Genomic DNA, 25,170 nt, shown 5'->3' with positions numbered 1-25,170 from the left:
AGAACGCTGAGCTTGCTCTATGTTGTATCATGCAGGTTGAGACAGAGGCGAAGAGGCAGTGTAGTCACATATGTTGCCAACGCCTTTAGCTTGGCAAAGAAGCTCATTAAGCTGCTGACAATCACTCCCACAAAGGCTGATCTAAGGGCTATTCAGTGAGTGTGCACAAACAAGAGTTGAGGAATGTGAGTTTCATCTTGCACCACCAGTCCCGTCTCCTGCTTCCTACATTAGCATAATGGAAGACGTTTGATGCACCTGTAGGCTCGGCGAAGTGTTTATTTGCAATAATCGGCTGGGAGAACCGATGAAAAGGAGAATCTGAGATGGGGAGCCAGATTCCCCGCTGACTGGGAATCTGAGTTTTGCTCCTGCTGCGAGTCCGTTCTGTCAGCTGCTGACAATCTGCTTAATTCTTTGCTAATGCTGCTGGAGACTCGCATCAAATTGCTTAAGACTGTCAGCCAGCATTAGCGCTGCACTTTGTTGGACGACCTTTTGTTTCACTCTTCCCCTTTCTCAATGCAAGAAAATGTTCAAATGTCTTAAGAAGTTTGCAGGAGATTGGTCTACATCAGAAAGGGAACTATGTCTGTTTCCTGGCCTAGAACATCCGACATTGTGGAGTGAGGGTTTGTGCTGTTGATGCGAGTTTTCAAACGTAAAAGAAAAGGACTGGGGGGAGGAATCTCTCCCACGACATGCAGGGGGAGGTGGAAACAGAGGGAAAACCTCGGTGCTGGATGATGTACGATGTGGACTCAGGACAGAGGCTTGGGTTTAAATGGGAGAGAAAAGGCAGAAAATGAAAGGAAGGGAGGAGGGTCATGCTTGAATTATGCTGATGTGGGTCGTAACCACGGTGGAAAAACAGCAACCAAAGCACGGCTGCTTGGAGCAGACTTACAGCCTGAGATGACAAGGTTGTTACCTCGGTAGGGGGTTTACGGAGGGCAGAGGGGAAGAATCGGAAAGAGCTGACTGTCCTAATGAGACAGAACACCACTACTCAGACATTTTACACATTTCCTATGTGAAGAGTGAATATATTTCCAGAAATCAAGATTTCTGCGTTCTTTGTCCTTTTTTGCTGCATTTTATGAAGGAATTGTCATGATTTCAGCCCTTCAGCTCCACCTTCAGTGGGCTGATTACTCATTACCCTCACCTGCTCTGTGCTGCTCCCTATTTAAACAGCTGCTCGTCACCAGCTCAGTGCGAGATCGTCTGTTGCCACTGTCACAGCTTTCAAGCCTTGTCCATGTTCCAAGTAGTCTACTGGTTTTCTGATCCTGCCTGTTTTTGACCACTGATTTTGCCTTTTCCCTCTGCTCTGAAGATTGTGCCCTCCTGTTGCTGAACCCTGCCTGGTCCTGACCCTGCCTCCTGGTTGCCGTCTATTGGATTACCTTGCCTGAGAAACCCCCGTGCATGACCCTGGACTGTGTTAACGACTAGCCTCTGGTTTGTGGATTTTGTCCCTGTCATCTAGTTCATCCCTGAGTCCCTGCGGCCCCCTCTGCCCTTTCACCCTACCCCCTCCAAGCTGGCTCCCCGACCCCGCTGGTCCCCCACTTCCTCACTCACCAGTGTGACCACTCCCTGTGGAACCCACCCCCTTCCCTTTATTTAGTAATAAACTTTTTGATCTGATCTCTGGTCTTGGCTGCGTTTTGGGTTCTGGCTGATTTTGCATACTCGTTACAGTACGATCTCGCCAGTATGAACCCACAGCCTAATCCGGTTTGGTGTTCTAGTGTGGAGAATGCCATTACTGGCCTAGAAAGAAATGTCCAGGAGCTTTTACAGGGACTTTCATCTCTAAAAGATTCCCAAACTCAAGCTAGGCCCTCCATTACACCGCCACGTCCTCTAGCTGTCACTCCCTCAGCTAACGCTAACAATGAACCTAAGATCCCCCCCCAGAGCGTTTTGATGGGGATCCCGAACAGTGCCGACCTTTTTTAACTCAGTGTTCTCTGCTTTTTGAACTCCAGCCCTCTGCCTTCCCTTCTGAGCGGGCCAAGGTGGCCTACACCATCTCTCTACTATCTGGTAAGGCAAAACAGTGGGGAACTTCTGAATGGGAGAATGATGCCGACAGCTGTGACTCATTTTTTGATTTTTCTGAAGAAATGAAGAGGGTTTTTGATCCAGTCCGTCCTGAGAGGGAGGCTGCCAGGAGACTGTTTTCTCTCAAACAGGGCTCTCGACCTGTTACTGACTACATAATCAATTTCCATGCCTTGAAGTCCAGTTGCCTTTGGAATAATGAAGCCCTGTTTGACGTTTTTTACCAGGGCCTGTCAGATGAGATTAAGGATGAGATTGCTGCCCGTGACCCTCCGAGGACCCTTGAGGCCTTGGAAAGGCTTGCCACACGGATTGATCAACGTCTTCGTGAACGTAAGAGGGAGAGGTCTTCAGCTAATTATCAAAGAAGGGTTTCAACTGTCCAGGTCAGTCCCTGCAGCATGCCACAGGTCTCCACAACTCCCCCTGCTGGCACTGAGGAGCCCATGCAGTTGGGTAGGACCAGGCTCTCTGCTGAAGAGAGGGAGAGGAGGTTCAGAAATCACCTGTGTTTCTACTGTGGAGAGAGAAACCATCGCGCTCTTTGCTGTCCGTCAAAAGGACAGGCTCAGTAAAGCCCGGGGGGTCTTTGCTGAGCCCTATCCTCAGATCTCAGAACCCTCCACACAACCAGTGCACCATCAGATTTTCTGACTCTCCTGAAGGCAGGGAGGTTCCTGTTTTCATTGATTCTGGGGCTGATGCTGACTTTATTGATGTTAGCCTAGCACATGCGCTCGCCTTGGAGTTGGAACCTCTAGATAAACCACGTGAGATTTTTGCTATTGATGGGCATCTGATTGATCAAATAACCCACTGCACTAAGCCTGTGTCTGTACTGATTTCAGGAAATCACCACGACAGGATCACGTTTCTGCTGACCAGGTCTCCTGAGATCCCCGTGATTCTGGGACGCCCATGGCTAATCAAGCACAGTCCAGTCATCAATTGGCTCACGGGTGAGGTTCAGTCTTGGGGTTCATCTTGCTCCACTTCTTGTTTAAAGGAAGCCCCCATCATGGCTTCCCCCGTGAGGTCAACCATGACTATCCAGATTTGTCTAAAGTCCCTAAGGTTTACCATGATCTGTGTGAGGTGTTTAACAAATCAAAGGCCACTTCTCTGCCTCCCCATAGAGAGTACGACTGTGCCATTGACCTCCGCCCTGGAACCACCCCACCCAGGGGCAGATTGTATTCCATTTCTGGTCCTGAAAGAGAGGCTATGGAGAAATACCTTTCCGATGCCCTCAAAGCAGGTCTTATAAGAAAGTCTTCCTCTCCAGCAGGTGCAGGATTCTTTTTTGTGGGCAAGAAGGATGGATCTCTTAGGCCCTGCATCGATTATCGAGGTCTTAACGAAATTACTGTCAAGAACAGGTACCCTCTACCACTCATGACTTCTGCCTTTGAGCTCCTTCAAGGAAGTACTGTGTTTACTAAGCTGGATCTGCGCAATGCCTACCATCTGGTCCGTATAAGGGAGGGAGATGAGTGGAAGACGGCTTTTAACACCCCTTCAGGGCACTATGAATATCTGGTCATGCCCTTTGGGCTCACCAATGCCCCAGCCGTTTTCCAGGCATTGGTTAACGATGTCTTAAGGGATATGTTAAACAGATTTGTTTTTGTATACCTCGATGACATTTTGATTTTTTCCAAGGATCTCCCCACCCACATCAAGCATGTTCGTGAGGTTCTTCTTAGGCTCCTCCAGAATAATCTATTTGTGAAGGCGGAGAAATGTGCTTTTCATCAGCCATCTGTATCCTTCTTGGGTTTTATCATTGCTCCTGGCAGGATTACCATGGATCCATCAAAGGTGGCAGCCGTCTTGGAGTGGCCCAAACCATCCAGTCGGAAGGAACTTCAACGGTTTCTTGGATTTGCCAATTTTTATCGCCGTTTTATCAAGGGTTATAGTTCAGTGGCTGCCCCTCTTCATCAACTCACTTCCACCAAGACTCAGTTCCAGTGGTCTTCAGAGGCAGAACATGTTTTTGGTAAGCTGAAAAGTCTTTTCACTTCAGCTCCCATTCTGCGTTTTCCTGATCCGTCTAACCCTTTTGTTGTGGAGGTTGATGCTTCAGATACTGGGGTTGGAGCCGTCCTGTCGCAACGGTTTGCAGATGATGCCAGGCTACATCCTTGTGCCTTTTTTTCTCGCCGGCTCTCTGCCTCCGAGAGAAACTACGACGTAGGAGACAGAGAGTTGTTAGCTATTAAACTAGCATTGGAAGAATGGAGGCACTGGCTGGAGGGGTCGGCACTTCCTTTTACTGTGTGGACAGACCATAAGAACTTGGAATACCTCAAGTCAGCCAGGAGACTGAACCCACGACAGGCTAGATGGGCACTGTTTTTTAGCAGATTTGACTTCACTCTGGCCTACCGACCTGGCAGCAAGAATGTCAAACCAGATGCCCTTTCAAGACTTCATCTGTCCTCTGTCTGCTCTTCTGATTCTGTTGACCATGACTACATCCTTCCCTCCAAGACCAGGTTAGCTCTAACCAGAATAGAGACCTTGCTCAGGAGGAGTCATCGAAAACAACCACCTCCAGCTCAATGTCCTGAGGGTCTTCTGTTTGTTCCTGAAGAGATGGTACCTAAAGTCCTTCAATTCTGTCATGGCTCTAAACTTTTCTGTCATCCAGGTATTACAAAGACTCTGGCTGTGGTCCAGTCAGGATTCTGGTGGCCCACTCTGAGAAAGGACACACGAGAGTTTATTTTAGCATGTGTCACCTGTTCCAGAGTTAAGCCCTCCAGACGCCCCCCAGCTGGTCTTCTGAGGCCTCTGCCGATTCCTCATCGACCATGGTCCCACATCTCTATGGATTTTGTCACCGGCCTGCCTCCCTCTCAAGGTAACACGGTACTCCTCACTGTGGTTGACAGGTTCTCCAAGATGACCCACCTCATTCCTTTACACAAGTTACCTTCAGCACCTGATCTCGCTAGTGTGATGGCTCGAGAGGTGTTCAGACTTCATGGCATTCCCCGCAACATTGTATCTGATAGAGGACCACAATTCATTTCCCGTTTTTGGAGTGAGTTTTGCACCCTTCTCGGCATTGAGGTCAGTCTTTCTTCAGGTTTTCACCCTCAGACGGATGGCCAGACAGAGAGGATAAATCAGGAAGTAGAGTCCAAGTTGCGCATCCTTTGCATGGACGCTCCTAGTCGCTGGTCCCAGAACTTACCTTGGGTTGAATATGCCATTAATGGATTACCATCGAGCTCCACAGGTCTGTCACCATTTCATGTCGTTTATGGCTATCAGCCGCCCATTCTCTCTGTTCAGGAGGGAGCCACCCAGGTCCCTGCTGCCCATTTATCAGCACGTCGCTGTCTCAGAGTTTGGAGAAGGGCCAGAGCTACTCTCTGCAAGACTTCTGCGGTTTATGCCAGGAATGCCAATCGCCACAGATCCCAAGCCCCGAGATACCTGGTCGGTCAGAGGGTGTGGTTATCTACAAAGGATCTGCCCATCAAGGTAGAGAACCGCAAGTTGGCACCCCGTTTTGTGGGCCCATTTCCTGTTACTAAGATTGTTAACCCAGTAGCGGTACGTCTCAAACTACCGCCTTCATTACGGGTACACCCCACCTTCCATGTCTCCAAGATCAAACCACTGATGTCATCCAGGTTGTGCCCTCCAGCCAGACCCCCTCCACCCCCCCGACTCATTGATGGGGCCCCTGCCTTTACTGTGAGGCGGTTACTGCGTTCCCGACGTTGGGGCCGTGGCATCCAATATCTTGTGGACTGGAAAGGTTATGGTCCTGAGGAGAGGTCCTGGGTTCCTTCTCGCCTGGTCCTGGACAAGGACCTTGTCCGCAAGTTCCACCGCCAGCATCCGGACCAGCCCAGAGGGGCGTCAAGAGCCGCCCCTTGAGGGGGAGGTGATGTCATGATTTCAGCCCTTCAGCTCCACCTTCAGTGGGCTGATTACTCATTACCCTCACCTGCTCTGTGCTGCTCCCTATTTAAACAGCTGCTCGTCACCAGCTCAGTGCGAGATCGTCTGTTGCCACTGTCACAGCTTTCAAGCCTTGTCCATGTTCCAAGTAGTCTACTGGTTTTCTGATCCTGCCTGTTTTTGACCACTGATTTTGCCTTTTCCCTCTGCTCTGAAGATTGTGCCCTCCTGTTGCTGAACCCTGCCTGGTCCTGACCCTGCCTCCTGGTTGCCGTCTATTGGATTACCTTGCCTGAGAAACCCCCGTGCATGACCCTGGACTGTGTTAACGACTAGCCTCTGGTTTGTGGATTTTGTCCCTGTCATCTAGTTCATCCCTGAGTCCCTGCGGCCCCCTCTGCCCTTTCACCCTACCCCCTCCAAGCTGGCTCCCCGACCCCGCTGGTCCCCCACTTCCTCACTCACCAGTGTGACCACTCCCTGTGGAACCCACCCCCTTCCCTTTATTTAGTAATAAACTTTTTGATCTGATCTCTGGTCTTGGCTGCGTTTTGGGTTCTGGCTGATTTTGCATACTCGTTACAGGAATGTAGATATTTCTTTAGTGGGTGTTTAAATATTGCATTTACTCTTAAAAAAAGGAATGACGTAGGATGGAAGATGGATAGGTGGACAGACATATTGGATGGATAGATGGATGGATGTCCAGATGGATGTTGGATGTATGGATGGATGGATGGAATGGCGTATGAATATATTGGATGGATGTTGGATGAATGATGAATGAACGATGGATGAATGGACTGACGGATGGATGGATACTTATTCACATGGAGATTGAGGTGAATGGCTTGATAACAATTTAAGTGTTGTTAGTGAAGTCCCAGATCTGGATCTAATGAGGGGGTATGAAGGTGGCTGGGGTGTTGAGGAGGGGGGATATCTTCTTATAATGAAAGCAGTCAGCCAGAGTCAGTAACTGAGAACACTCACTCCTCTGCACAGCCAGTGCCAGAATCTGCGAGCCCATAAGCTCCTCTTTGAGCTACAACAGGATGGAGCCTCCTTTATAGCCGCACAAACAGAAGGAAGCCTTATGAACTTTGCTTAGTGCTCCGGGGCTGGACGGCCCTGGAAGCCGGACGGGATGGGTAGGTCCCGAGGCGGGCTGCCAGTTCAGAGACGCTTAGTGTTGTGCACTCGGGCCAGACAAACCTGACATTGTCCTGGGCACTGCCCCGGGAAAAGCCTCTTCCCCTTTCTGTCCGCCGCGGCGGCTCTTTCACACTTTGAGCCCGGCTGATTAAACCATCTGGACACGACAAACACGGGTGAGAAGGCAAACATTTATTCACACCCAGGAACCAACCAGCAACATCCTGTGAAGGACTCTTCTACTTTCACTGTATCTTTGGATAGTTGTCATACCTCATACTAAAAGTATCTCCATTGACCTTAAAATTGTGCAAATTCGAAATCTGAAAATAAATTTCCTTGATGGAAACACAAGCCTGTCCATTGCCTTCCTGTGCGATTCCGCTTGAAAAAAGTTCTTGCTTCTAACGCACTCAGGGATTTCTCCCCTTAACTTGTACCGTCTGTGGTCAATTTCTACTGGGTCAATTAGCGAACAGAAGAAGTTGTGAACAATGACACCAATTTTCTGCTCTTTTTAGAATTGTAGTGTGGATGGATGGATGGATGGATGGATGGATGGATGGATGGATGGATGATTATTGCTGTAGTTTTAGCAATCTAAGGAAGGAAGTCAAGGAAGCCGTGCAGTCCATGTTGGTCACACTTCTAAATATTAAGATAACATCAACAGCTATCTCATTTGGCCTGGCACTTCTCTCTTCTCAGTGGAGAACAGTTGTTTACAGCGCAGGCATATTTCCAGTAAGCTTCATAGCATTAAACTGGCACACATTTCAACATTAGCAGAAAAGCGACAAAGTTTGGCGCACATTTGTTTTGGACACTCAGCAACTGTCAGATCTACTTCAGAAATCAATATTGTCACATCCCTTAAATAATGGTTATTTATTGCAAATAGTGATGGCTTTTGTCTAAATCCTCTTTTGTAAAAAAAAAAAAGGGGTGATTTTTTTTTGACAAAATCCCTTTTGGCAAAAAATTACTTAGACCATTATTTTAGGAAGGTGACAATATAATATCAAGAAATTCACGGTTCCCCACAAGAGTCTTAATTTATGACATGTCTCTTATCTTCCATCAGCAGGATTTACACAACCTTATCTGACCACTACAAAACGAAAGCCTGCAGTCGTATCGTGAACATGGAAATAGACTAATGCTCTGTTGACCTGCTGAGTCTGTTAAGCAAAAGAAAGCTGAATGAGAAAACAAAAGCATGCTTCGAGTTAAAGCCAGGTTACTTTTCCTGCTGCTTGGACTTGCCTTTTTAGAAAAAAGGCAGGTGGTTTTCACGTGCCTTGCTAGCTCGTTAAAGTGAAGCCATGTGTTTCCAAAGCACTTGTGCCGCATAAAAATCCCCCTCAACCTGTCAGGATAAGATAAATGTAGCAGCTTTGATGGGTGTTTTTAAAAAATGAGTTGAGGCGTAGCCATCAATACTCCCCAAGGACAAGCAGGTTGCTGAGGAAGCATGAAGACTGATTTACACTTTTCTCCCCGTTTGGCAAATATGCTGCTCTCATGTAGAGCGGGGCTTTTAATTGAACTTTGGGCTTGCGGCCCATTTCACTGAAAAACTCGTCTGTTAGTCAGTCTGTCAAAAAAAAAACGGTCAATAAGCCTCTAACCTGGCACTGGGAAGATAGAAGCTGGGCAACCTGCCTTTGACTGATACCAAGGTCTTCATTCTGCATTCTGAATCAATATGAAAACCACTGTGGTTTTCTGTGCGATTTTACTTGGAGTTACCATGGTAACAGGTGCCCTTATCTTTATTCTTATCGCGGAGATTTTAAAAGTTTCACAGGGTTGAGGCATTCTGCAGCAGTCATGATCTGAAGCCGTTTAATCTGAACAGGAAGTCCCACATCACTTCGAAACATCACATCATGTCACATGCAGGATTAGGTTAAAAGCAATGTTCAAAGCTTCACATCAACCCATTATCCTTATGCTACTACAAAAACCTAAACTAATCAGCTGGGCAAAAAGAGAACTTCTCTTTTTGTTCTCTTGTTGTCTGTAGACCAGACAACATATTAGGCTGTTAGGCAGGCAAATGTGACCTATATCCAGTGTTTTCACAGCAGACTAACATATCTGATAGTTTTCTGAATTGTCATGTCACATTTTATCCCACTTTTGAGTCATTACTTGCATTTCTATTGACCATAAAATTGACATTCTGAAAATAAATTGGCTTAATGGAAACATTCCAATTTCAAAAATTCTTCTGATAAAAAAAATTCTGCCGCATCAAACTTTGCAAAACTGCAACGGAAACAAATTTTTTTGAAACACACAAAGTCACACCATCCTTATTTGTAGGTTCTGGGCTTTTTAAACAATGTGCAGCTGGCTCCACCAAGCTCTCACAGCATTGCACAGATTCATCGCCCAGCCCATTTATCGTCTTTGATTTCCTTTATTTTGTCAGATCTGTGATCGGCCGATGCAGACATGTGAAGCTGATCTTATCCCCTGATCTTATCTACTTCAGCAAAAGCCTAAAAATCAACTACTGTCCTCTTCTGCTCCCCGCTGAGAGAGACTTGACTGTTAGCCCCACCCACCAGGTCATGTCTGCACATTTGCAATTAAGAATACTCACCCCACTATTACCAACTCAGCGACTTTCTTGCTATATTTAGCAACAATTCAGAAAAAAAATTGCATCAGCCAAAATCAGAATGAGCAGGTCAGGATTTATAAAAATCATAATTGGTGACCAGCCAGAAAACTGCGGTCAGTGCTCCCCTAAAACTGTCCTTATTGTACAATCTCTTATTATTTTTTTTTCTGTGTACTGATCTTATCCCTGATTAACTTGCTGCTCATTTTTTTATTTATCGGTATCGGTCCTTTGGGCTGCACAGTGGCGCAGTTGGTAGAGCTGTTGCCTTGCAGCAAGAAGGTTCTGGGTTTGGGTCTTTCTATATGGAGTTTGCATGTTCTCCCTGTGGATGCGTGGGTTTTCTCCGGGTACTCCGGTTTCCTCCCACAGTCCAAAAAACATGACTGTTAGGTTAATTGGCCTCTCCAAAATTGCCCCTAGGTATGAGTGTGTGTGTGTGCATGGTTGTGTGTCCTGTGTGTCTCTGTGTTGCCCTACGACAGACTGGCGACCTGTCCAGGGTGACCCCGCCTCTCGCCCGAAACGATAGCTGAAGATAGGCACCAGCAACCCTCCCGACCCCACTGAGGGACAAGGGTGCAAGAAAATGGATGGATGGATGGTATCAGTCCTTTACTAATAACTTGTTTATTTCCATTCTTTTGTCGTTTACCTTTGTTTTTCATTACAGGGAGTAGGAAGCTAGATGGTGATGTCATATTTGTTTAGTAATGTGAATGTGATCATGCAATGTCAGCAGAATGGTTTTTTAATGGTGTTGAAAGGGTAGAGTAATAGAAATATAAGCAATATCGATAAATATCGGGTATCAGAACAAATATAAATATCGGATTTTGGCCCAAATTTTATATCAGTGCATCTCTGATTATTGAAATTCTAATAATTATAATAAATAATAATTATAATAATTATAATGTAAAACAAAGACATAAAATTTGGAGACATGCTTATAAATATGTAGATGAAGGCATCCCAGTCAGAAGAAACCAAATTAAACTTTCTACACACAAATTATACATCTGGCACATATCTACACTGTAAATCATTCTGGCATGGGCATACCATCCTCAACATGGTGGTAGCAGCATGCTGTGAGGTTGCTTTCCTCAGCACAGATGACAGGAAGATGGATGGACCAACAGAGCAATTATGGAAGAAAACCCTAAGCTACAAACGCTTCTAAAGTATTTATTCTTTTATGATTATATGATTGTATTGTTTTCCTTCCATTTAAAAATGTAGGATACTTTCTGCTGGTGTATTGCAAAAGACCACAATAAAATACAATAACGTTTGTGTTTGCAGAGTGACAAAATTGTAATGAGTATTGTTACGAAGCGTTTGCAGACTGACAGTAAGGTTGTAAGTACCTGTGAGGACTGAGGTAAAGTTGGGCCAGACGGTTCTGCTGCTCGCTCAGCGAGGCTGCCAGCCGTCAGAGCACCACAGATGGTGAGCTCAGCAACTGTGGCAGCAATCGGGGGATCCCTGGTCCCGATTAGCACACCAACTGAACACAATGAGCACAACACCGTCTGCTCCGTCTTCCTGGGTTTTGTATGTTGTGTGTACAACACCTCAGAGAGGTGAGTAAACATTTAGCAAACACTAAATATGCTCTTTGTGTATTCCTGTACATAGAGAACACGAGAATGCTGGAAAAAGTCTGAAATTTCAATATATCAGCTGACTGGTAAAAAGAAATGCCTAAATTCTCAAGTATTCAAGTAAATTGGCACTTCATCTTTCCTCCCTCCTATCCTATGGATAAGTTCATAAGGAGCATCAGCTAAGAAGAAAATGTAATAATTCGCCCCGTACACCACCCTCCCAGAATCAATAAAGCATTTCTCCCAGGTCACTAACAACAGTCCATCACCATTAAGTATGTGTACACAGTTGACGGAGAATACAGAGGCAAACATGAGCTTGAAAATGAATTCATTTAGACAAATGTTGTGACTCCCTGTTAGGTGTGTCGGCATGGTAACCAGGCTTGGTGCTTGGCTCTGCTCTAAGATACACCCTGGACACACACCTTCCAAATGGCTGGAGGGCTAAGCACACACGCACCAACACGGTGTGCTTAGATCTCCACTGAGGAACATACAAGTGAAGGTTGATTTTTTCAAAAACGTAGTCATTTTTGGCTGTAATTTAAAGGGACAGAACTGTGTGAAATCAATTTTTTTTGTGTTTTATTTCATGTTTATAATGTTATTCCATGTACTTGGAGGTATGTTTTTGCACAGCTGAATGGCAACCATTCAGCTGTGCAATTTGTCTTCCTCCTCTTTCAGGAAGTCATCCCAACATGGCTCCTCTTTTAACCCTTTAACAAGGGTTAATAGCGTTGAGCTGAGAAGTAGATCCTATAATAGAGCTCAACAGTTCCCTTCAGCTCAGCAGTTCCACCAGGTGTTTGCTAATGGCTGCTGGCTAGTCTGAAGGAGCTGAGTGGGGGAGCTGTTTGTTCTCAAATGTGCATGAAAGAATCAAGCCATATTCCAGGTATGTTTTTGATGAGGGAATAACATGTGAAACTCAACTAAGTTTTTTTGATTTATATAACAACTGAAGGTAATACTTGATTGTCCTATAAAACTACACTATGTGGCTGGAAAATGCATAATACTGCTCCATGACCGTTATTTAAAGGTTCATAAAGGAATCTAAAGCACCAGACATGTTTTCCCCTCCATAACAACAGCAACAATTGGGATTAATTATTTTCAGAAAACTGTCTTTTTTCCAGTCTATAGTTAACTGAAAAGGCTGAGTGGGAGATGTCATAATAAGCCACATGTAACAACCTTTTAAGGAGTGTCCTGCTGGGTGCCTCATCTCAGGGTCAGTCCTTCATGGATCAGCCCTTCAGGCCCACTGAGGCGCATCAGTCTGCTGCAGCACACCACTAATCCTGCTGTGGAAAAACCATGGTGGGCTTCGTCTCACTTGGACAACCCGGGATAGAAACGGAGAGGTAGGCACAATATTTGAGACAAATTAAAAGATGGGTGAATGTGTATGTGTCAGTGTGTTTTTTTATCAAGACAAACTCGTCAAAAGGCTGGCTACATAACTTTTCAAACCTCATCATCATGCCCATTCAGCAAGCGCATAAAAAGAGCTCTTCACTGCATGTGTGGGCCCAGGACCACAGCAACAGCAGAGGTATTAGTTCTCAGGGTTTGATTGGATCATTTATACTCCATGTCTTCTAGAAAATAACATATTTTCTAGAAGTATTCACTGCACCTTGGAGGGCTTGTTGAGGAAGTGACATTTTCCTACAGGCCAGTGAATGACACAGACATAAATAACATCAGTGCCTGGAAAATTTAGAGCCGTGCATAAAACAGCACCTGGTGACTTGGTGGAAAAAACTGTCTCCTTGTTACGGCAGTGTGAAGTGGATTTAAAATAACAAAAAAAAAAAACAATGTATCAAAGGATTATTACTAATGAACAGTCCTTTCCTTTTTTCGTGATTCCACAATTGCCAAATTTCCCTCAAATTCCCCACATTTTTTTGTTTGTGGATTATGTAGATTTTGGAAGGGATTTAATGGAGAAAAATATTGAAATATTTCTAAAGTAGTTTTAAAAAAATGTGTAATTTTGATTTTAAAAATACCACCAAAACAATCTCAAAATCCTTGAGCAATGTGTTTACAGACTGAAAAAAGTGGGAGCGTTTTATTTTGATTCGACACATTTGACTAACAAGACAAGATGGCACGTAACACCGATGATATCTTAATGTAAGAAAGCAACAAACTTATCATTTGTATAGAATTTTCCAGAATATTCTAGTGCATGTTTAGTTTTTGACTGTAAATGTGCGACCTACACACAGGAGATGAAATCAGAGGACCATGGGTGTCCTCTGATTTCATCATGGGTGTCTGGAGTAAAATAAAGCTGGATGCCAGATCAAGAACTCAAGGTTCTCAAGAGTTGCTGCCACATGAAAGGGAGCTTGTACAAATTAAACAAATGTCTGTTTTGAACTGCAAAACAAGGCACACCCTGAAAGTATTTTTTTTCATCACTTAAAAGCAGGCAGGGTGCGGAGTGGGCGGGGGGGATAAAAAATCCAGTGAAAGGACTTATGGAGTGTGTGCCTTTGTCAGGGTAACATCAAACGCTTCGCCTGCAGACAGATGATCACTTGACTTTTTTCTGAGTAGGTGGAGGGCAGCTGTTTGCTGAACTCAAGTCACACTGAAGCAAATTAATCTTCCACTTATTGTCATTTATCATCACAATAATTCACTACATAGCCACTGTAATAAGAGTCCTCTACCCACTAATTAGAAGGAGTGTGATGAAAAGCAGCACAATTTATCAAATCACAATTATCATTGAAATGTCAGTGTGTAAAATTGTTCAATACTGTTTGGATGCAAGACTTGGAAACATTAAGAGTTATTCAGTTATGCTCTGCAAAGCAAAAATAAATCTATACAGTTGTCCTTAATCCCCACACCTGATGTATGTCTACAGTGGCTGACTCACTAAAGCTCACAGACATTGTGAAGAAAAGTCTGAGAGATGACACAATCTGCTTTGTCATGCTCTGTCCAGATGCTGACAGTGTTTATGGTAAAATACACAAAGGCTGCATTCTGATTTTGACAATGACAAAAGAAAAATCCTATAACCGCTACGTTTCACTTTCATCTTCTTCAGAGGTTTTCATGTAATTTCCTACAGTAGTTATTGATGCAGCGCCCCCACGGGTGAGGAGGGGAGCAAGCTTTTCAAAGGGTTTGGATCATTGGACACAGTAAAAGCAAACTGCAGCAGCTGAAAATGTGACAAATGTTTCAATTTTGATCCCCAAATGAAACCAAGTCTACACCATAAGACCCTGTCCACACTGAAATGATTTCAGGTGTAGCTACTGTTGTCATTTAGACTGTGTGACCACAGATTCTGTATTTTGGAAAACATAAAGATGATTATTTTTGAAACCTGGTCCCAGAGTGGGTACATCTTTCATGTGAAACGATAACGTGGTAGCTCCATTTCTCTCTCCATCTGGCATGCGCCTCACTCTGGCCAATAACAAACAGTGTCGTACGGGGTTGTGCTCGTATGGCAGCGCTGCCGATTGGTTTGGAATATCTGCTACCGTGTTTTCAGAGGTGCTGCATCCTGTTATGTGGATGCACAAATTTATTTTAATGTACAAAAATGTACCACCTCCTTCTTCGTGTGGACGTTGCTGAGTCTAAGTTATGCTTAGACTCCGCAACATGAGCTTGAAAATGTTGCTGATTGAACTTTTATTTAGTCACAAAACGTGACTAAATATTTCTGTTTGAGACTTTTATTATGAAGGAAAAAACAGGAAGTTGGACTTTCGCTGTCCCACTGTGTGGACGAAGTAGACTAACAAAGTATGGTTGTTCTGGTTACAATTGGCTAATAGTTAGGTGCTACTGATGGTGAAGTTTGCGTCTACTTCTTATCAGCACTGAAGTAAACGGCTATTCATAGTTATTTTTTCTTCAGTCTTCAAGCTTTTTTAAAACAAAGCTCGAGATTTAGGCTTAGCGTTTTGACAATAATATCTTAGTCTGAGAAAAGCATGATTTTAATATCCTACACTGATCACAGATTTTAAAAACATATTTGACCGTTGAGAAACTTTTACTTTACTTGTGGCAACAACAAAACAGGAATTCTTAGTTATCCAGGAAATATTGTTAAATATGTCCGACTTCCTTCTTGTGATCATGTTTTGTTTCGTCTTGTGTTTAGTATCTCGCTAATATAAGCTCTTTGTTTCACTCAAAACTAAACTTTATTCCACTTCAACAATTTCATATCTCTGCTGTTAGAATTAGAATTTGGAAGCAATGAATTTTTTTTTTAAAAATATAACCTTATGCAATGAAAAAGTTGTGCAAAAAGATTACTTTTTTTTTTAAGTGTTCTTTAGAGACTTTTCAAGATTGTTCTTCAAATAAAAAAAAACAACAAAAAAAATAAATGAATTACTTTTAGTCACATGTTGCAGCTTCATAATTTGATTCAGTCATATTAAGCTTTGTTGGAGGCTGTTACAGTCATCAGTCCAGGGCAATCAATAACGTTCGTGTCACATATCCTGGCAAGATGAATGCCCCAGTTCCGTTTTCTGAATGTTCATTCCAGCTCCTGCATAGTGTTACGCTTGCAAAGCATTTGCTTAGCATTCACTGCTGCATGTTGCTCAACATTTTAGGCTATAGAATGCTAAGAAATAACAGCAGTCAAAAGCTGGATGTTTCCAAATGAGCAAGAGAGGTTAAGAGGGAGGGGGAGTTCATTCAGTTCTCAAGAGGCCCTGAGTGGTGGGAGCAAAAAAGAGCTGGGCCTCCTCAGGTGGAGAGCGGGTTATTAAAGTGCTGATGGAGCAGCATCATTTAGCTGCTGCTGCGCTCCGCACTGAGTGGGATCAAATCCAATTTGCTTAATCATAAAATCGAACAGGACAGGGCGAGGGGAGGAAATAAAGATAAAAATCATTAATGCTGGTGTGCCATCTGTAGCTGTGGACTCTGCCATCGATTACTGCTGCAGAAACACCCACATTATGGGTTGGTTTGGCAGTTTCCAGAACACAACGCAGCTCAGCTGATCTACAAACTCCATGCATTGGTTGAATACAAGAGTTAACCAATGACTCATCAAGCTACTTTTTCTTGCCCACAAAAGGCAACTGAAACCAAAGTGAAGAGCTGGTGTTTACTGGGAAACCAGCAGCAACCTTTGTCTCAACATGTTACTTTGATGGTTTTAAAAGCAGTGCCTCTGCTTTTTGGTTTGAAAACAAAATGTGACAGCAAACTTAAAAGAACAGAAATACAACAAAAGGGGGTAGACAGAAAAAAGAAAAAGATGACTCACTTTGCAGAGCCGCATGATGGGTAAAGTGATTTCCTTTGGCACAATTGTTGAGCTTTCATTCACTCCAGAGTGCACATATATTTAATCCTGAATAGAAGCCTTTCAACGTGGTAGGGACAAATCTGATCCACACCGTCAAACTCATCATCACAGCTTTATGATGAGTTCATCACAGCTTTATAAAACTGTGATGAAGAGGAATAATTAAACACTCATTTGATTTTGGTGTGACTCTCTATGCCAGAAATGATATCTTACCAAGGTATTTTTGTGTCATGTTGCAACTTTAAGCTTCAATGCTTTTAAGTTGCAAAATTAACAGTAGTGAGTAGAAGGAAATGAATGAATCATTTTCTAAAAATTTTTACACAGAAAAATCTTAAAAGTGTGGTGGGCATTTAATCCCCAAAGGCCTTAGAAGACTGTTAGAGAACATTAGGGAAAAACACAGCATCATGAAGATAAAAAACACAGCAGGAAGGTTAAAGAGAATGTTGTGAAGATGTTGAAATGATGATTTGGTTAAAAAGCTTGAATATCCGTCATCCACTATCTAAGAATGTTGAATATTTTTCAAAATAGCAATCTAGAGCAGTGGTCCGCAACCTTTTTATTACCGCGGACCGGTCAAGACTTGGAAAATTTTGCTTCGGCCCAGGGGGTTGTTGGTGTTCCCGCTAAATCCTGAATATGGGTTGTCTTGGGAGTTTTTATTGCAACCTGTGGGGTTTTTCCTGTCTGGGAACGAGAATACGACCTGCTGAATGTGACAGGTAGCCAATCAGAAAGCGCGGTGACATAAGAACAGAGGGGAAACCCAAACAGCTGACATATCGTGCAACTGAGAGTCCGGTGGATATCAGAGATGATATGTGGAAATGTTTATTATTAAATCTAAAGGTCATTATTATGTTTATTCAGTTAAAAATGTCCATCCATTTTCTTGCACCCTTTTTCCCTCAGTGGGGTCGGGAGGGGTGCTGGTGCCCATCTCCAGCCAACATTTCGGGCGAGAGGCGGGGTACACCCTGGACAGGTCGCCAGTCTGTCGCAGGGCAACACAGAGACACACAGGACACACAACCATGCACACACACATACACACACACTCATACCTAGGGGCAATTTGGAGAGGCCAATTAACCTGACAGTCATGTTTTTGGACTGTGGGAGGAAACCGGAGTACCCGGAGAAAACCCACGCACGCACAGGGAGAACATGCAAACTCCATGCAGAAAGACCGGGGCCGGGAATCGAACCCAGAACCTTCTTGCTGCAAGGCAACAGCTCTACCAACTGCGCCACTGTGCAAGAAAATGGATGGATGGATGGATCAGTTAAAAATGTTAACTATGAAAAAACATATTCACCTCCAAATCAATAGTGCAGCAAATAGAGCAGCTGCTCCCGTCGTCTTTCATCCACCGCCTATTCTTTTTGTTACGTCTTTTATCTCTTAAAATGACTCCACAAACTATCACTATTGCTTTTACATCGTCATCCGTGTTTGGTTATTCTAAATTCTATGTTGGGGGTTTTACTGGATTATCCTCTGGAATCGGGATGTTCGTGACTGGAATCGGTTCGTGTTGCTCCTGCCTTGGACACACGAACCGATCGAACCTGTTGGACATTTATCAGCTCTGTGGTCACAGAGGTTTGGAGAATCGGCCGACAATTCTTAAATCTTTCCGTCTAAACCAGACTTAAGACTCAAGCTCTACTCATCTCCTCTCGACCACTGCCCAAACGCTGACTTTGGTCGCTATGGTAACGCTTACATATCCCTTCAAAATAAGATAGATGCGCCACAAAAACGAACATTTTACTTTCGTGAAAACTTTAACTCACAATACTGACTTACGGAGTCCTTAGCTTGTTTCTCTGCAACGATACGGTTACATCTGGGAGTTATGAGAGACAATAACACCCGAAGTGTTGCTTATATCCACAGCCTGTTGGTCTCTATGTGGCGAAGCAGCTTGAAGCTTCATTGCCTCATTAGCAGCCGGTTGCCGCATGTTACGCAGAGCGGGCTTGTAATGTGAGACTCACCTACCGGTCCGGGATAAATCCATTCTCCTGTCTCTTCTCTGGGCCTTTTCCCCTTTGCAAAGAAACTTTCCAAAGACATCTGATCTGTTTCTTACTCATTTTGCTGCTTGTGGCCTCAGTGTTGGTGTGCAAGTAACCGAGAGAATCCAGTTAAAGGATTTACAAAATAAAACATCCTCCAGACCCCAATAATACATAAAACGGAAATATTTCACTATTTCTTGCGCGGCTTGGTACCAATTGGTCGACGGACCGGGGGTTGGGGACCACTGATCTAGAGGACCATGAGAACTCTGGAGAAGTGGCAAAGATCCCAAACTCAGGTGGGATGGTTTATAAGGTTTATTCGTGTGATTCCCAAGTTTGGCGTTCAGAATGAAAAGAAAACCTTGTCTTTTGTTTCCCCCAAGTCCAGATGAATACACTGCAAACAGGAAAGAAGGTGTTTTGGTCAGATGAGATCAAAATTAAGCTTTTTATTATTATTATCATTCAAACTCATGTTAAAAGACAATCTAACACCCTAAACACAATCACCATGCTGAAGGGATGGTTGTCTTCAGCATGGAAGCTAATAAGAACTGATGGGAAGATGGATAAAACTGGCATATTTGAATTTGTCAAAGACTTTTAAAACTGCCACACATTTTAATTTCCACTATAAAGGACAGTACAGTTTTAGTGCTGTCAATCACAATCTCATGTGGAGCTGCTCATCCTTCCTCCTCCTTGATTTGTGCCTCACTGCAGCTAGCATAGCACAGAGCTGTGCAGATTCAAACTGTGAACACTCAGTTTAGTTAGCATAGCTACCAATAACGGCAGATAAACAGTTTCTTGTAAATGATAAGTTGTTTCTCCCCCATTAGCACATTTAGCAGTGAGTGAATGAAGTTGACTGACAGTGCTAAGAGCGCCCTGCTGGTTCTGATTGGTTGTTTTGGTCAGAACGGTGCATTACTTTAACCTGTAATAGTAATTCAGGAAGGAGATGGAGGAAATTGATTGTTTTCACAGATTATCTGTCTCAAAACAAACTGCTACGACATGGTGACAGCTTTAACAAATATGGACAAAACATATTTTTTATTAAAGTTATATACTGCAGCCTGAATAAAATGCAACTACATAGCATTTTTGAGAAGTCTGGATTGCTTTATGTGTAGTTGCACGTTGCTTTTGACTGTTGCTCATGGGGAGAGACATTTCAGTAATCTAAACTAAGAAAAAAATTAAGCAACCTACTTGCATACTGGATGTGGTCTGTTGGATGTTAAATTCATGAGCAGTAAATATTGTGCTAATTATCAGTATTGAATCAAAGAAAGCAAGGCAGATGCAAGCCTTTAAAATTGTGATGCTTTTTATAGGTCAAATAGACTCAAAAAATTGTAACATCAGCTACGCGGGGGGCCCAATAAAATTTTTTGTCAAGGGGGCCCAAGATTTCTGGCAGCACCCCTGCCACCCTGCCCTGTACTACTTTTTGTTCATCTAGCACGTAAAATCCCAATAAAGTAAGGTGCGCAGTTGTAATCAGCAGTGCACCGATTGCAATTTTTTGGCCAATCTTTAAAAAGACCTGACATGCTGATAACCTTTTTTGTCTGAAAACTTGTAAATGTGATAATACGTGACTAAGGATGCCTCACTCTTTTGATTTCTGATATCGATACAGATATCTGAGGTTTAGTATCTCCTGATTCCGATATAATACAGAAAAACATCTGAATTGACTTAAGACGTTCCTTTTTTTCAATGTAGACATAAATGTACTTAATTACAAAATTCTTTACCAATGTAAAATAAATAAACTGAGACTGACTAAAACAATGGATTGGACTAATGTGGTCTAACATGTAAAAATAAGCTGCAACAAACATTCTGTCAAATGGTTCAGAAAGTGCAATTAGGAATTCTAAATGTAACGTAAAATAAATAAAGCATGACATCACTTTGAGCACAAAAGCATAGAATGAAGCTGAATAGATCTGTCATTAAGGAGCCAGCGCATCGTCAACAATAACCGATCCAGGATTTTCTTCAATATGAGGACCAGTACAGATATTAATATCAAATTGGTTCATCTCTATGTGGGAAACCAAATACTTTTGGAAGGTTCTGTATGACCAAAGGAAAAATAGTCCACATATGGAGGAGTGGAGACTTGTTAAAAATGACACTGATGGCAGTTATCACCAGTCATCCCCCCATTGCTTTCTCTCTGTTTCACCTTTGTTTATGGCATAGTTAGAATTCAAACATCAATAGTATTACCTAAAGCAGTTCACTAACATCAATCCAAATACCCGAGCACGCTTTGAATCAGGGAATAACCTGTATGGTATCGTAAATGGAATTAGAAGTTAGCAGAAAACTTTGATGGACTCTGCTCTAATCAGTCCAACAGGTCGATACCGCACTGGAACTGTTCGACGGCTTGGCTGAGTCATACAAGAAACACCTTAGGAGAATCTGACGTAGTCTCGATTTAAAAAGAGCTGGAACCACAGGTCTGTAAACTGCTTTCCAGCAGCCATACAGATAAGGCATAATTACTTTCCCAAGCAATCACTAAGCTCTGCCTGGCCCTTCATGTGTTTGACTCCAGAAAACTTCTTCAATTTAGGAACTTATTGCATTACTGGTATTTGCTATAACGGTACGCCCAACCACTGAAACTGTTATCAGTCGCATTGCTGCCTAATTTTCTTGTTAAACCAGTAACAAGGTTTAACAAGTCCATGCATAGACTTTGCATGGACTGCAAAGAACATTCAGTGGTATTAGCTCAAACACCGAGGCTAAGAAAATGTTCAAAACACAAACTTCAGTGACTGAAGAAACAACAAAGACAAAAAAAATCTCATTTCTCTCACACCAAATTTTTGGTCAAGTTTCTAGTGGAAACATTTTAGTATACTTGAAATAGGACAAAACTAACTTAGAAGTAACTTTTAAGAAAGATATCAGTGATTCTTGAGAAGTGGGACTAAATGGGTTTACATTTCCCCCCCAAAAAATGTAATTATTCCTCAAGGTTATGTATTCAAATATGACAAATAATGTTTTGGAAATGTAAAGATGCAGTCTCCCAGTTGCAACATTTTTTTTTGAAAATTACATTTTTAATGGACCTGACCCAGAACTTTGTCAACACCATCTGACAAAAATATGCAATTATTTTTAATGACCCTATTAGTGATATTTTACTCAGTTTTAAAGACAAATGCTTCTCAAGAAACAAAATAAAAATTTAAAAAAATATATATTTATTTTTCAACTCCATCATGACAGTGCATGATGGAGTTGACGCAGAGCGGAAGGTGGTGACAAACTAGTTAGTAAAATTAAATACTTGATACATGTGAAGTAATGCCATTTATATAAAATACATTAAAATGAATTTACTGCACATTTAAGTGAGATTTGTCAACACTTTCACTGAAAGAGTCACACTGTCAGTTAAAAACTGATGGTGTTGACATCTGACGGAGTTGACAAAATGCCAAACTAGCTCAATTTATATGTTATTCTGAAGGAGGCCATATTGTAGCTCATCAGGTCCATGAAATCTATACAGCATGTCAAAATTAAGCATTTATTTCACAAAATGTAATCAAAATTTTTTAAATTGTCAGTTATGAAGTTGACATCATGGTTGTGACGAACAACTTAGGAATAAAACAGAAGAAAAAAACTAAAGAATAACATATGCTAACCAGAGCTGCCTAGCCCTCTTAGCAAAAGAAGAGAAGGGAAGACGCCATGGGGTCCTGAGAGGTTCTGATGCCTCTGAATAATGCCTGATATTTTTACATTATTTTTATGTCTGACGGTGTTGACAAAAACTAGGGACAAATTTCAATTGAGTTGGAAAATATATTAAATTATTTTTTATTCAATTTATTGATACTTTTATAATTATTTATTTGAATAATTATACTTAATTGCCACAATATATTATCTTAGTATTCCTTAATTTGTTTTAAACTTTTATAATATATTAAGTTCTGCTCCAGGACAAAGAATTTTATAGACACAATCCACCTACTACAAAGTTTAAAATGAAAAATATTCAGCAAACACCAGGAAAACATACATTGTTGTGCTCACATGACCCAGGTTAGTTTAGTCATATATTTGAAAAAAAAAATTTGAGTATATTTTATTCAAATGTTGTGCTTTATCCATAGGACCTGTTTTGTCCCTATTCTCAAGAATCACTTATATAACTGAATATTTTAGGTTAATAACGGCTTAGCAGTGATGAAAAAGTTCCAATGCTACTGGCCTATTTGTTCACTTGTGACAAGGGAAAATTGTCCTGTTATAAGTAAACTAATCTGCAAGAGGAAGTCGTACTTCTTATCTTATTGACCAAAACAAGCCCCTAGTCTTGTTCAAGTTACTTGTAAGTTAGTTTTGTCTTATTTCATGTGTGCTCATATGTTTTCACTAGAAACTAGACCAAAAATACTTGGAAAGGTTTTGCACTTTTGCAGTGAGAACCTTTGCTGAGGAAAAGCAGATTCAGATATTCTGTCTCCAGGCGAAACCTCCCATCTCGTCATATTTCTCATGTTCTGTCACGCCTGGCCCTTTTCGTGCTGTCCCCGGCCAGGGTGGACCATGCCATGTCGTGACATGGGAACCCTTACAAACGTGTAAACATTATAAAGGGCTGGAGGAATTAGCATTTTGGACGCCGCTGAATAGAGCCATTTGTTCCTCTTCCTGTGCCTCCCTGAAAGACTCTATTAAAGGGAGGTTTAGGAATTGCTCTGTTTTGGACTTGGGAGAGCATGGAGAGAACATTTAACAGCAGATTTTCCAACAAAATAGTCTTCAACAATTATGCAACAAAATGTTTCGTAAACACGCTTAGTCACCTCTAAAACAGGAAGCGCTAAAATTGTTTCAAACTTGACTAGTTTCTCTGCAATTTTCACTTCTTTTAAACCTACATTCCTACATCCTTTATCTGATAAAAGCCAACTCAAACAGGCTGCAGCGCCTTCATATTTACACATCAGCTGGCTGTCCGCCTACGTTCATACAAAAACAGATGGAAGGTCTTGCAGAGACATAAGAGTTTAAAAGATTGAGCAGTGATGTTCTTTTGTGAAGCTGGTAACCGGCCGAGCAGAATCCATCTGTGCTGTTCGGTCCATTAACGAAGCCTTGTGATTGATCTGCGGTTCCACCTCACGCTGCGGTCGCAGCAGGAACCGTGGTCAGTGCAAGGCTGACTCTCCGCAGTCTGACGTTTCTTGCTTTCATCTTTGAGCTTTTCGGCGGTTCGCGTGTTGCGCACAGAGAGGGCAAGTTTCATCCATAATGCATGTTGCTCAGCTGTAGCCGATGATTGAACAATGGAGGGTGAGCTGTACTTTAGCATGGGTATACCTCAGTGCACAGCTCTGATAGTCAATCAGCACTTGTCGGCGGCCATCAAGTGAGCAGCTGCTAATCCCAAACAAGTTTATTGAGAGGACTGATAGAAATTCAGAGGACGGAGATACATTGTAATAGTGGACAATCAGGCTGGAAGTGGTGGAGTTATAGTGGGAGATTATAGTGATGTGTTTTTTGTTTTACATTTTGAAAAATACATTATGATAAGGATAAGAACAGGATCAGTATGGACTATGAATGAATGTGCTAGTATCACAGGATAAAGACCATCTTCTTGGACAGCATGCTTCAATCTGTTTTTAATAACATAACACATTTATTTTTCAATTGTTTTCACGCTTGTTGCACAAAATAACAAGCGTCATTTTGTGCAACCTGACTTCTAAAATATTTTTTATTTTAAAATTCAGGAACTATAAAAAAAAATACAGTCAAAAGTAGCCAGAAATTGGCTAAGTCATCTGTGGAAGACTGAGGAATAGCAAAGTCTTCAGCTTCAACATGAGTTAATGACATGATGACTTCCATGGTGAAGGAAGAGGGAGTCAGGAGAAAGGTCTTCTATAGGAGACCTATCAAACCGGCACCCAACCTAGAAATGAAAACCTCTCTGTAGTACTATGAGCACTAGACACAATAAAACATTTTATTTAAAAAATTACATTTTCAAACCAGCTACAAACCCACAGTGGGTAAAACAGCAATAGTGAACAGAAGGAGCTGAAAGTCTTACATTTCTACTCACATTCAGTTTCAGTTTCAATTGCTAAGCACTTTGTATTGCCTTGTTGCTGAAAATGTGCTATATAAATACAATTATCTTTACCTTTGTTTTAATTGGAATGAGGACACCATCTGCCATTCCACTTTAACCCTATAAACTTACTGTTAATGTCCTCAAAACAAGTTATTTTGTCTTTAAAATAATCAAATATGCATGCTGGCTAGGAGGGAAAGTTAAAATATTATTTTACCCTATACACCTTTAGAATTTATTTTATTAG

The 25,170-nt window shown here is 42.3% G+C and overlaps 1 protein-coding gene across 4 annotated transcripts in view; it reads right to left on the bottom strand.

Annotated features, from left to right (window-relative positions):
- chl1b (cell adhesion molecule L1-like b) overlaps nucleotides 1-25,170 on the bottom strand; it is a 146,030-nt gene that overhangs the window by 70,901 nt on the left and 49,959 nt on the right. The window lies entirely within an intron of this gene.

This window comes from Poecilia reticulata, chromosome 5 (assembly GCF_904066995.2).
Source record: "Poecilia reticulata chromosome 5, P_reticulata-male-v2, whole genome shotgun sequence".
Taxonomy (NCBI): Eukaryota; Metazoa; Chordata; class Actinopteri; order Cyprinodontiformes; family Poeciliidae; genus Poecilia; species Poecilia reticulata.
This window is presented reverse-complemented; position numbering and strand designations above follow the sequence as displayed.